Source organism: Pleurodeles waltl, chromosome 5 (assembly GCF_031143425.1).
Source record: "Pleurodeles waltl isolate 20211129_DDA chromosome 5, aPleWal1.hap1.20221129, whole genome shotgun sequence".
NCBI classification, from domain to species: domain Eukaryota; kingdom Metazoa; phylum Chordata; class Amphibia; order Caudata; family Salamandridae; genus Pleurodeles; species Pleurodeles waltl.
Window position 1 is genome coordinate 1377173264 of NC_090444.1, and position 13717 is coordinate 1377186980.

The following is a 13717-nucleotide window of genomic DNA, read 5'->3' on the forward strand; positions in this document are numbered from 1 at the left end:
TTACTCTCCTGGTAACTATTTCAATCCTACTGTGGTGTATGGTTCTGGTTGCCTTATTATCTAAAATACAGTTGTTTTATTAAATCATTATATAAAACTTATACTGTCTTTGTCATTTGTATATGAGATCATATTGTAAATGAGAGAGTTGGTTTGGATCTGAGTGACCACGACTTCCCTGAGAAATTCCAAACATGTCATGCGCTCGGCTGCTCAATCATCTCTTCCCCGTGGGAGAAATGAGGCACTGCTAGTTAGCCGGAGCAAAAACCGGATTTAGGGTTACAGAGTTCCTTACACGTGGGTCAGACTCAGTCCCCCACACCGTTATCGATCCTGCTGCCTAGAAATCCAGTAGTCTCATTTAGGATAGTGAGAGCCCATGCGACATGGCGCCGCCAACGATTGGTCTGGCTCTAATATTTAGGTCCGACTGACTCTCTCGGTCTCATATATATTTTGACTCCTCGGTTCTCGGAGACGTCCGTGGGGCTGAGGGTTTCCGCCACCACGGGATAGGTACATCCTATTACTTAGTGGTTGGTTGTTCAAGCTTGAACTTTGAAAGGAAAAACCCCGATATTCCTAGGTGCCTTCTCTGACCTAGAGCTATTTTTTACAAATGGCGAATCCTAATGTAGTGAATACAGCAATCAATATGCGTCACCCGCTCACAGGACATCTGATAGCACATGGACTGACGGTCCAGGGGGGTCCGGTCACTTTTGTGGTGGACGCCCATGCAGCCCATAGAACAGAACTTTTTTATTCTTGGGTCGTATTTCCAGCAGTTGATGGGGGTACAAATACTTTTCACGAATACACTGTTGTGAATGTCCCTGGACAATACAGGGCTTACGCATACTTAGAGATACCTTTATCTTATCAAGAACACCATAATTGGCTTGATGGCGCCCTCCCACACACAGTAGCACAAGTTAGGTTAGGTCCACTGAGTAATGATGGTCCTACCTGGCCGTTATTGGCTACATATACACCTCATCCTGCGGCTGCTCAATTGACAGTGGTTGAAGTTCGTCGTTTATATACAGACTTAACGGCTACATATAGACGATTAGTTCAGTTTGTAATGCAGACACTGAATACAAACGCAGCGCGTGCTGCTCCGGCGCACCCACAGGCGGTGGTTCCGGGTATCAATCCGGCCACTGTACACTCAGTTATGGGTAAGGTACCGGCTAAACGTGAGGAAACTCCATTTTGGCTGGCGCAAAAATTAATACGCTGGAAGCAGTATTTCCCCATACGGAACCTCAGGATAAACATAGAATATTGACGATGTGCTTGCCGTATGGGATGGTTCCTCCGGTGGACCTTTGTAATACCTGGGGCACGGTGTTTGCCGCGCTCTACACTACGGCACACGGTACACCGACATTAGCTAATCTACCGGAAGTGCTTATACAAATTCAGGATTCAGGATGCCCCTGCCTTAGATTTGGGCATGCAGTTAATGGGCAATTTTGCCGCAGTTTCTTCTATTATTTTGAGTAATCTCAAGGGAGAGGCAGTGGCACTAGCAATGCGAATGTGTCTTCAGGATGTTCCGCAGATTAATCAGGAGCGGGAACTTCCGAGAATAATAGCAGAGATTTATTCCAGTTTTGGTCGCGATAGCCTAGGGGCTAGACCGCAAAAACCCCAATTACAGGGTAAAAATAATAAAGATAATGCTAAACAGCAGCAACCTGAGGGTACTAAAAAGCGCTGGGAAAAAAAACAGCAAACACCTAAGAAAGATGGGGGACAGTCTCCGCAACCGGAGACCCCACAGAATGGGTATAATCTCAGGAATAGAGATAATTTGAAGACGCCTGATAGATATCAATATACTGATACACGCCAATCTCGTTCCTTTCAGGACTCCTCAGAGAAGAGAAGTGAGAGAGGTGGGCGGTCAGAGCGGAGGACGGAGTACTTGAAACCGAGACAGGATTCACAACGCTCAACGGAGGTTTCTATTAAACAAGAAGAGAAACCGCTGCAACAAAAACAGCAATTTAAAAAGAAGAAAGTGGCAGCAGTCTCAGTTAGACATGCCGCTCAAGAAGAGAGTTCTCTTGACGAACAAGACATGGGCGTTAGCACTGTTAGACAGCGCGGCAGAGGTCACAATAGTTCGCCGGAGTCTTCTAGACCATCTGGAGGAGAAAGCAACTGATGACTTCATACAAGTCGAAACGGCGGATGTGCGAGTCTCTGATCCTGATAGAGTATATCAAGTGACTCTGCGATTAGAAGGGGACATTGACCGCATTGTACACGCCATCTTTTGGGACATGTGGTAAAATCATATGATGTTCTGCTGGCCGAACAGGATTGGCCACCTGACTTTGTTCGCGACTGTCCGGTTGGGGAGGAGGTTATTACACCTTCCTTCTCACCACTTGTTCAAGAGAACTAGCGGAGTCCTATAGTAAAACATGGGCTCTAGCACAGGCTCCCGCCCTATATAGAAATAACGTGGGGTGGGATAGACAATCACCTTATCATGTAATTCCAATAAAGGGCGAACCTCAGCCACAGCCGCAGTATCCTATCAAATTTGAGGCAAGGACATCGGTTAGGAAAATTCTTACACAATTGGAGTACCAGGGTGTAATTGAGCCCTGTGTCTCACCGATGAATAATCCCTTATTTCCGGTTGCTAAACCGGACCATTCATATAGGATAGTGGTGGATTACAGACATTTGAATAGTCATACACGCACACATGCATTACAGAATTCACATAGCGCAGCGCTTATGAATAATATAGTACGCAAGAAATACAAAACAACGTTAGATATCTCGAATGGATTTTTCTGCCAAAATATAGCGCCCGTAAGTCGGGACTATACCAGTTTCAGTGCGTTTGGCTCTCAGAAAAAGTTTTGTCGTTTGCCTCAGGGGTATGAGAATAGCCCAGGACTGTTTTCGGCTCGTGTGACTGAAATGCTGCACGAGTTGGACCCTGAAGCGTTATCATATGTTGATGACATATATCTGACAGACGATGAGATTCTGCAACATCTAAGGCATGTATCGCGCATTGTTGTGGGGTTTGCTGATATTGGCTATAAGTTTAATTTTAAGAAATCGAAGATTGCCTTCCTCAGCGTCATTTTCCTGGGATATGAGTTGTCGAGTGAGGGCAAGAGCTTAGCGCCACAGTTTTTGGGGCAATGTGCTTTGTTGCAGCCTCCTAATACGGTTCGGAAGCTCCAGTCATTGTTGGGTTTTCTGAATTTTGGCAGAACTTATATTCCTGATTATGCTACGCGTATAAAACCCTTATACGAGTTGATTCGTCCGAATTTTTCGAGTAGATTTTGGACGATTGAGCATACACATATCCTACGAGATTTACAGACTGATCTCTTAGCAGTTAAACACTTACACACACGGGACAGTAAGACACATTTAGTCATCAGGGTGATACCTGGGGCTATTGGGTTTACATATGTCACCTTTAATGAGGGTGAGACAGTCCCGATTGCGTACAAGTCCCACTTGTATTCTGCTGCAGAACAACGATTTGCACAGACTGAAAAAATACTCACTGCCGTACAGATGGCTGTGATTAAAGAAAGACCGCTTGCCCAGGGACAACGCATTGTTGTTGTTTCCCCGATTCCAGCCTTAGAGGCTGTTACAAAAGCGAGTGTTCCTAATTCGAAAGCTTTACACCCGCGATGGATTCAATGGGCTGCGTCTTTGACAGCCACTGATGTAGATTACATATTTGACCCTAAACTGCAGACTCAAGAATTTCTTCAATATGAAATAGAGTACCCAGTCCCTGCTGGCACATTGCCTATTGACCAATATCAGGTGGTCATGTATACCGTTGGCTCTGCGCAACCAGCGGTTGGGACTAAACAGCAGTATTCTGCTGCATGTGCGGAGGTGAACGGCACGATGGAGGGGGAAGTGTTCTGCCCCGACATACTTATACTAAAACCTTGGGAGATTGACGGCATAGCTGGCTGAGCTCAAAGCTCTATTGTTAGCGTTGGAGCACGTGGATCCGGCGATTTTAACCTTGCTGGTCTGTGACTCCTACTACTGTGTACAGTCTTTCAATGAATATCTATACTATTGGAAGATGAATGGGTTCAGAGATTCTAAAGGCAACACCATTAAACACAAATTGTTGTGGGGTAAGGTTACGGATCTGAAGGAGACGCTTCCTAAGGTCCATGTTGTACATACACTTGGACACCAGCGCGTTGGAATACACGTTGCTGGGAATACTTTGGCTGATGAAGCCACGAAATCAGCAGTGGCTGTCACCACTGTGGCCGCAGTGACTCGTTTGAGTTCCAAACCAGACACAGAGATTTCGGCTGCCATAAAAGCTACGGCTGATGGCACGCCATTTCCTAAAGGATTTCCTTCTAAATATAGTTACTGCTTGAGTAGTGCACTGAATGCTGTTGTTAATATTCCAGGCATTGGTGTACGTGAACTATCCAATAGAATTGAGAGACCTCGATTAATTTCTGCAGCACATGAGGGGGTGGCGTCTGCACATGCTGGTGTGGCTGCCACGATTTCACTTTCTAGCAACACGGGTGGTAGACTGAAGTGGTCCAGATGGTCCTGACGTCCAACTGTCCAACTCTGGTGGAGGTAAGAGCTTGCCTACCCATGCAAGACAGTACCCCCATGCACAGTGTGTTTTGAAGTTGCCAAGGCCTTCCACAAAGTTCTTTGTGCACCTTGCAGCTCCATCCCCCCGGAATCTATCCTATGATGCACAGCTTCCTGAGTGGTTCTCTTGCGGCGTGGTATCCCTTTGTGTAGTGCTCCATGGGCCTCCCTTTGCACCTTCTTTGTCCCCCTGATGTGGGACTCCGGTGTGTGGTGCCTGGTCTTCTCAGGGCTTTCTAAGTTGCTGAGAACCCCCTCTGACATCCTCTCCTGAGTAGAGTCCACCAGGTCCCTCCTAGTCCCGGGCAAGGCCATTTTCCGCCAACTGTGTGCTTTGCGTGTGCCAAGGATTGTTGGCAGAATCCAGCGATGCAAACCAGACTGCAATCATCCATCCAGCGTGGGACATCATCTGTACCAACCAGGAACCCACATCTATCTTCCTGGATGCAGTACTGACTGTTGTTCTTCCCTGGTGGTTCTTCTTTTGCACCTTCATCCGGGTTACCAGGGGCTCCTGTTCTCCCTGGACTCTTCAGCGCTCCTTGGACTTGGTCCCCTTCTTCAACTGGTCTTTAGGTCCAGGAATCCATTGTTTGTGTCTTGTAGTCTTTTCTGGTTCTTGCATTATCTTCTTTCTTGTGTTCTTGTGTTCTAGGAAAGATTACTGTGATTTACTCCTGCTTTCCTGGGCTCTGGGGTGGGTTCAATTACTTACCTTTGGTGCTTTCTAATACTTCCAGCGCCCCTCTACACACTACACTTGCCTAGGTGGGAAACCAACTTTCACATTCCACTTACTTAGTATATGGTTTGTGTTCCCCCAGGCCCATTTCTAACTATTGTGTTTTCTAACTGTTTTTACAGCTATTTCTGCATACTAGTGAATATAATTTATGTATTACTTACCTCCTCAGGGAGTATAGTCTCTATTATATTTTTGGCATTTGTGTCACCAAAATAAAGTGCCTTTATTTTTGTAACACTGAGTATTTTTTTCATGTATGTGAGTATTGTGTGACTACACTGGTATTGCATGAGCTGTGCATGTCTCCTAGTTAAGCCTTGGCTGCTCATCCACACTACCCCTAGAGAGCCTGGCTTCTAGACACTGACTACATTTCACTAATAGTGGATAACTAGACCTGTATAAGGTGTAAGTACCTTTGGTACCCACTACAAACCAGGCCAGCCTCCTACAAGGGGTATCCCTTAATCCTATATTTAGGGGAGGTAGGGGCGTCGAGCCTAGTGGTCAATGGGCAGCTAGTTCCTACAGCTAATCCACCCCTATCAAGGAGGGAACTGGTATCCTCTTTGGCTGTCATTGTGGTTGTCATGTTGATAAGATCTTGCTTAACACTTTTGACCCTGAAGAAGCAGAACTGTTGATCGGTATGTTTTGATTGACGGTGCTGGGTGGTTGATGGTCAAAGTGGCAGTGCAGTCTGACCAATGTAGTGTCATTTGTAAGACTGCATGATTATCAAACTTAATTGATAATGATGATTTAGGGCTGGGTTGGTTCAATTGATAGTATGCTATGTTGAGGTTTCATAGTGCTTGTTTTAAATCACTGCCAGGGAATTTGGCTGAGAAGCTGACATTCAAGACAAACATATTATTGATGTGGATGATATACTGATTAGATCTGTCCTTTTCTCAATGAATGTTTAGAAGGAACAGATCTGCAGTTTGGCTGTAAGGTGATGGGCTGAGAGACCAACAAAAGCACCTTGCAGGTCAATAGTTACATAATGTCATTGGTGGTGGGCTCCTCTAGAGTACATGTCCATGACTATGGGTGGATGACCGAAAGGACATTTAGATATATGATTCCATATATTAATTACATCTAAATGTTTCAAAATAGGATCCCCAAATTAGGTCTATATATAGGGCCCCCCATAATCCTTAAGATGTTTCTCACATTGCTAACTGAGGCACGTCTTGAAACCTTCTTCAGATGAGTTCAGCTAGGCTCATGCATCCCTGCTGCACTGATGTAAGGCTGCCCCAGGAAGGAACCTCTCTCCTCACTTTGACCAGCTCTGACAACCAGCCGCCCTCTCCCTGTCTGACCTCCCAGGAATCTGAGAGGATGTTCAGGTACAGAAAAGGGAAGTTTGCAACAGTTGATCTGATGGGGAAGATAAGGAGTTATTATGTGGGGAAGCTGTTTTCTTTACAGTGGGCAGTGCCAGTGGGAATAAGGAAAAAGGAGGAAAGAAGGAATCACAAATTCATTACAAATAGTTTGTTTTTGCACAACCAGTCACCACAAGTAGTTGATATAAGGACTGATACAAGGACTGAAGTTCAGAGGATAACATTATTTTACTAGCACCCTAATGTAGAAGGTAATTAATATTTTGCTCCAAATACATCAAATGAAACTGCATCCTGTGTGAAAGGGTAGAACTGCCAGAAACACTAAACTCATGCCAACTTCTAAAAATTAAATTCCCAATCCATCAGAATACAACCTATCTGAATGGACTGCTCAGTAAGGCTCACTTGAGCAGATGAAGGGACTAGTATTGGTAAAAAAGATGGTAACTCACGGGGCACTTGTTCTAAAATGAAACTAAACAATACCCAGAATGCTTAACCTATGTTTTCAGGTACCATTGCCTTAGATGGGGTTAGCCCTGACCTTCCGGGCAGTCGAGGCCAGTAACACAAACATGGTAGGGGCTTCTTGGGAGGCCAGCATGTAAGATTCTGATAGCATCTAGGTCTGGACAATTAGGCCAAAATAAATGGCACAGGAGAATACACAGAAAGCAGACTATACAATATTTAATCTCGACAATAATAGCGATGAGGAGCATTCTTTAACTTCTTCAGGTGTAAATATCACTTGACTGACAATCTATTCTCAGTGCAGCATAACCGAACCATCACTTTTGAGATACCAACATGAAGGTACCTCATTACCCTGGAGTGGTCATAACTTGTGTAATTTGTTATAGTGTGATTGTGGGAAATTACAGCAAAATTACAAGAAATTATGCAGAATTATGCAAGGAACGTAACCCGGCATTTAACAATATTTTCATAGGGCAATATGAATCTTTGCATCCAAAATGGACCGAGGATGCTTTTTGCACTAGGAAAATAGTACTAAGTGCAACAGAAAACAAACAGCAGCAGCCAGCAGCGGCTCATGCTTACTAAATTTTTTGGTAGAGTGCTCTTGCGGTAAGATTTTGTACCAAATTACTCATAATCATATAAACAGACATAATCATATATTATATGGTAATTTTGCATCAAAAAAGTAACATAAATTACCAAAATTACTCTGGTTACTCTGGCATAATTAACATTTCAGCCAGACCTGCACAGAATATAACTTATATAAATGGAAACAGTGCAGGTACAACAACTTAAAAAAGGCATCATCACAGGTATTGGCTCATTAACAATAGTTGACTCCTTCCTGCATTCATGAAAGGGCAGATGCCATAGCAATCAAAGTGGAAAACTCACAAAATTACTCTGTCCTTACCCTATGTCCAGCCTTGTATACATCTTGTTCCAAAAACTAGCCATTGATATACAAGAGATGAAAATGATCCAGGTAGTCCTTGTGGCTAAAATGGAGCCGAAGCTAAAGACAATTGGTAAAAGACTTCAAGATTTAAGCAACAGGCGTGAAGAGCTAGAAAACCTTGCAAACTGGTCAGATATTTTAAACTGGTTGGCGGTCCGGAAAAAATTAGAATAATCCTGAAATGACTGAGGTAGCTAAGAGACTTATTTTAATATACATGGTTGAGGAAGCAGAGAATGACCTAACAATTGTGAGATCCCACAGAGTTCCATGCCCCCCTCCTTCTCTTTTTTCTGAATTGGTTTTGATTGACTTTAGGACTCTGGGCACTTTACCACTTGCAACCAGTGCTAAAGTATATACGCTCTCCCCTTAAAACATGGTAACATTGGCTTATCCACAACTGGCATATGTAAATTACTTATAAGTCTCTAGTAAAGTGCACTAGCTGTCCTCGGGCCTGTAAATTAAATGCTAATAGTGGGCCTGAGGCACTGATTGTGCCATCTACTTCAGTAGCATTTCAAACATGTCTCAGTCCTGCCATTGCAGAGCCTGTGTGCACTTTTAAACTGCCATTTCGACCTGGCAAGTTAAACCTCTTGCCAGTACCAAACCTTCCTTTTTAATAAACATGTCTCCCCTAAGGTAGGTCATTAACAGCCCAAGGGCAGGGTTCAGTGTATTTCAAACTTAGGACATGTACTGTGAGGTTTCACATGTCTTACTAGTGAAAAACTTTTACATTCATTTTTTAGTACTACAAGGCCTATCTCTCCCATGTGATAACAATGGATTACTTTATTACATTCTGTAAGTGTAATTTCCAATTGGGAAAAGTTAGAACCCCCACGTTTGGTATCTCTGGAATCACAATTTAAAAACACAACATATGGTGAAGTTGGATTTTAAATTGTAATTCTGAAAATGCCACTTTTAGAAAGTTGGCATTTCCTTATGTTAACTGTTAGAAATGGGGTTTTTGGTTGGCAGTCAGGTTACCCTCTGTCCAAGCAAGAACCCTCACTCTAGTCATGGTAAGTCACACACAATCCAAATTATCCTGTGCCCACCCTCTGGTAGCTTGGCACTGAGCAGTCAGGCTTAATTTAGAAGGCAATGTGTAAAGCATTTGTGCAATAAATCATACAATAACACAATATATCACCACAAAAATACACCACACAGTGTTTAGTAAAATATATAATATTTATCTGGATATTTGCAGGTCAAAATGATCAAAGATGCAATATGAATTTGTAATGATATCACTGAAAAAGGATATGAAGTGTCTTAAGTCTTTAAAAAGTAAACAAAGTCTCTTTCAAGCACAAAGTACCTAGTTTGGAGTGGAAAATCGCCGCAGAGGGCCGCAGAGGAGGAGATGCGTGGAAAAATGGTGTGTGCATCGGTTACGCCCCTTCACACACGGACTTGCATCGTTATTTTCCACGCGGGGAGACGTGCGTCGTTCTAGGGGAAGAAAAATGGTGTGTGCGTCGGTGTCGCCCTTTCACACACGGACTTGCGTCATTATTTTTCACTCGGGGAAGACGTGCGCCGTTTTCCGGCACGCGGACCGTCTCCTTCTGTGGGTTGCGGGATTACCAGATGTCCTAGGGTCTGTGCGTGGAATCCTATGCTTGTTATCCGGCAGCGCGTCGTTCCGTTTGGCTGTGCATGGAATTTTCTTCCTCACGACAGGCGTAGCGTCAAAGTTCTGGTCGCACCGCAGGCGTTGCGTCAAGCGGTGTCTTTCCGGATCGGCTTGCAGTGAATTTATCACCACGGAGCAAGCTGTGCAGCAATTTTTTTGGGCGCACAAGGAGTCCAGTTGAAAAAAAGAAGTCTTTTTGGTCCTGAGACTTCAGGGAACAGGAGGCAAGCTCTATCCAAGCCCTTGGAGAGCACCTTTGCAGCAAGACAAGAGTTCAACAAGGCAGCAGGCCAACAGCAAGGCAGCAGTCCTTTGTAGAAAGCAGTCAGGTGAGTCCTTTGAGCAGCCAGGCAGTTCTTCTTGGCAGGATGCAGGTTCTGGTTCAGGTTTCTTCTCCAGCAAGTGTCTGAGGTTGTAGGGCAGAGGCCCTGCTTTATACTAAAATGTGCCTTTGAAGTTGGGGTGACTTCAAAGAGTGTCTAAGAAGTGCACCAGGTCCCCTTTCAGTTCAATCCTCCCTTCTAGGGTCCCAGTAGGGGGTGTGGCAGTCCTTTGTGTGAGGGCAGGCCCTCCACCAGCCCAGCCCAGGAAGACCCATTCAAAATGCAGATGTATGCAAGTGAGGCTGAGTACCCTGTGTTTGGGGTGTGTCTGAGTGAATGCACAAGGAGCTGTCAACTAAACCTAGCCAGACGTGGATTGTAAGGCACAGAAAGATTTAAGTGCAGAGAAATGCTCACTTTCTAAAAGTGGCATTTCTCAAATAGTAATATTAAATCCAACTTCACCAGTCAGCAGGATTTTGTATTACTATTCTGGCCATACTAAATATGACCTTCCTACTCCTTTCAGATCAGCAGCTACCACTTCAACAAGGTATGAGGGCAGCCCCAATGTTAGCCTATGAAGGGAGTAGGCCTCACAATAGTGTAAAAACGAATTTAGGAGTTTTACACTACCAGGACATATAAACTACACAGGTACATGTCCTGCCGTTTACCCACACAGCACCCTGCTCTAGGGGTTACCTAGGGCACACATTAGGGGTGACTTATATGTAGAAAAAGGGGGGTTTCAGGCTTGACAAGTACTTCTAAATGCCAGGTCGAAGTGGCAGTGAAACTGCACACACAGGCCTTGCAATGGCAGGCCTGAGACAAGGTTAAGGGGCTACTTAAGTGGGTGGCACAACTCGTGCTGCAGGCCCACTAGTAGCATTTAATCTACAGGCCCTAGGCACATATAGTGCACTCTACTAGGGTCTTACAAGTAAATCAAATAGCCAATCATGGATAAACCAATCAATAGTACAATTTACACAGAGAGCATATGCATTTTAGCACTGGTTAGCAGTGGTAAAGTGCCCAGAGTTCAAAAGCCAACAACAACAGGTCAGAAAAAAATAGGAGGAAAGAGGCAAAAAGTTTGGGGATGACCCTGTAAAAAAGGCCAGGTCCAACATTAACCATTTGGTGCCTTCTGCCTGTCTCTGACTGCATGTTTGGGTGGGTGACAGTTGGGCTATTTTCATTCTCTCTAGACAGTCACTCACAAAGGGAGCTTAGGTGTGCCTGACGGGTCATCCACAGCCTTATTGGCCATCCTGGACAGGATGGGAGAGAGGAGCTGACACATATACCTGAATAGGCAGTTTCCTATCCCCACATAAAGAAATTCCTGCCCCCCCTCTGTAGTGAGTCTAAATCCGGGGCAGGAAGGGCAAAGGTTCTGTGTACTTCAAAGGACTCTCTTTGAAGTCTCCCCCACTTCAAAGGCACAACTGGTTATTAGTACTGGACCTCTGATATCACCAACTCAGTACACTTCTGCACCTGTGGGTACTCTGCCAGGAAGAAGGAGTGCTGTGCTACTACAAGGACTGCCACTCTGCTGGACTGCTACTCTGCTAGACTCCTGCTCTGCTGTGCAGACCTACTGAGCGCTGCCCTCCTTGTCTGGTAGTGAGAAGGACTGGACCAGCATCTCTCCAACGCAGAACCAAAGTGACTCCACCTGTTTTCTGAAGTCTCAAGGACGCAAAATGCTTCCAAGTCACCTGCTATAGCACCTGGACTCTACCACCTGTGAGTGTTTGCCTGACTAGTCTTGCCGACCAAGTCCAGGGCCCTTGGAAGTGGGTATAGAGTGCTGCTTCAGTCCAAACCAACTCATTGCTGCATCTGCGCTGATCAATCCTATTGCATGGTTCAGAACCAGCGCATCAGCCCCATTGTGTGGATCATCGCCTCTTCGGCTCAGATTGACCTTGGTGAATCACCTTCGGAGCCGCCGCACCTCTGACCCGACGCATCGTTGCTGTTGCATGGAGAAAGTCTAAGAATCTTCACTACTGACTGGAAACAATCAACACATTCCCTCCACTGCAGGGATCGACACTGATGCATCACTTCAGTCTGCTCCCTGCATTCCTGAAGTCAATGTAACAAGAGATAGGATACTTTTGTTCAGGGCTCCTCTGAGGGGCCCTGTAGCCTATGCTGCATTGCGTTTAACCTGAATGTTTGACTTTGTCCCAGTCTGCCATGACCAGATATCCTTGGTTGGAACTTCTTGTATCTAAGCACTATTTTGCAGTTTCATCTTTTAAAGTTCATAACTCGTGTTCTACTTATTGATTTTTTGTCATTTTGATCTTGTTTTATTATTAAATTAGGTTCTATTTTTTTCTAGACAGATGTGGTATCCTTTATGTGGTATTTTAACTTTTTTACTGTTTGAAGTGTTGCCTAAATATTTTATTTATGGATAATTGTTCTCACCTTGCCAGACCGCAGTCTGGAAAGACTCCCCTCACTAGAAACAAATTGAGATGATCCCACAAACTCTGTAGATGGCTTATCCCCTTGTCTGAATGGATGGATCTGTTATGTAATGTATACGTCGATGGTTGTATGGTATGGTGAGCTATGTCCTCTTCTTGTTCACCTTCCCCACCCTTTTTTTCTACATTGTTGTGATTTGTCATTATTTGCCCCCATCTGTGGGAGTGACCTCCGTTGGATATTATCCTGGGCTGGTTCACTCCCTAGTCCTTGCTGCTTCCACCCCTCCCACCCCTGCCTGACTTGCTATTCTACTCACTACCCAGAGGGCCACTATTTGTATTGTATAGGTTGAGGCCTCAGCTCCCACAGGTTTCGATGCCCCTCCCATACCATGACCATAGGCTGAGTCCCAGGGTCAATTTTAATCCCGTTCATGGCCCAAGACCCATTCCCTTCTCCAACTTGAATTGTCCTAAGCCCATTGGGTGGTTCTGGTCCTTACCTTTCTATCTCGCCCCTCCTTCCCCTCTCTCACACCCTCTCTCCCCAGCACTCCCTCACTCATCTGACCGGTTCCAGACAGCCTGTTCCTATCACCCCAGGTTCCTGGTGTCCCCCTGTGACCTGCCATAAAGTACTGCAGTGATGACCCTCTATAATGATACTGAAAGTCCTATCCCTCCGTGCCCATGACCTGACACATTTCGGCGAATGGAAGAAAATATTCACCTTTCTGGGCTGCAAAAGACCCAACACCACCCTACTCTAGGAAACCCATCTTCCCATGGTAGAAAGTGACAAGTTAAGGATGGAATAGGTGGGCTGAGCCATACACACTAGCATCCCTTCTACACCAGGGACTGGCTGGGGATAGATAATTCACCCAGGAAACATGGAATCACCATTTTCTTTCACAACCACCTCCCATATAGGCTACTCCAAACATGGACGGACTGACAGCAGATATGTGCTCACAAACATCTTGATACCTGGGACACATGTTATAGCAGGCTTTATGTATGCAAGTATATGCACAGCATGGTATAGGGGAAAAAAAGG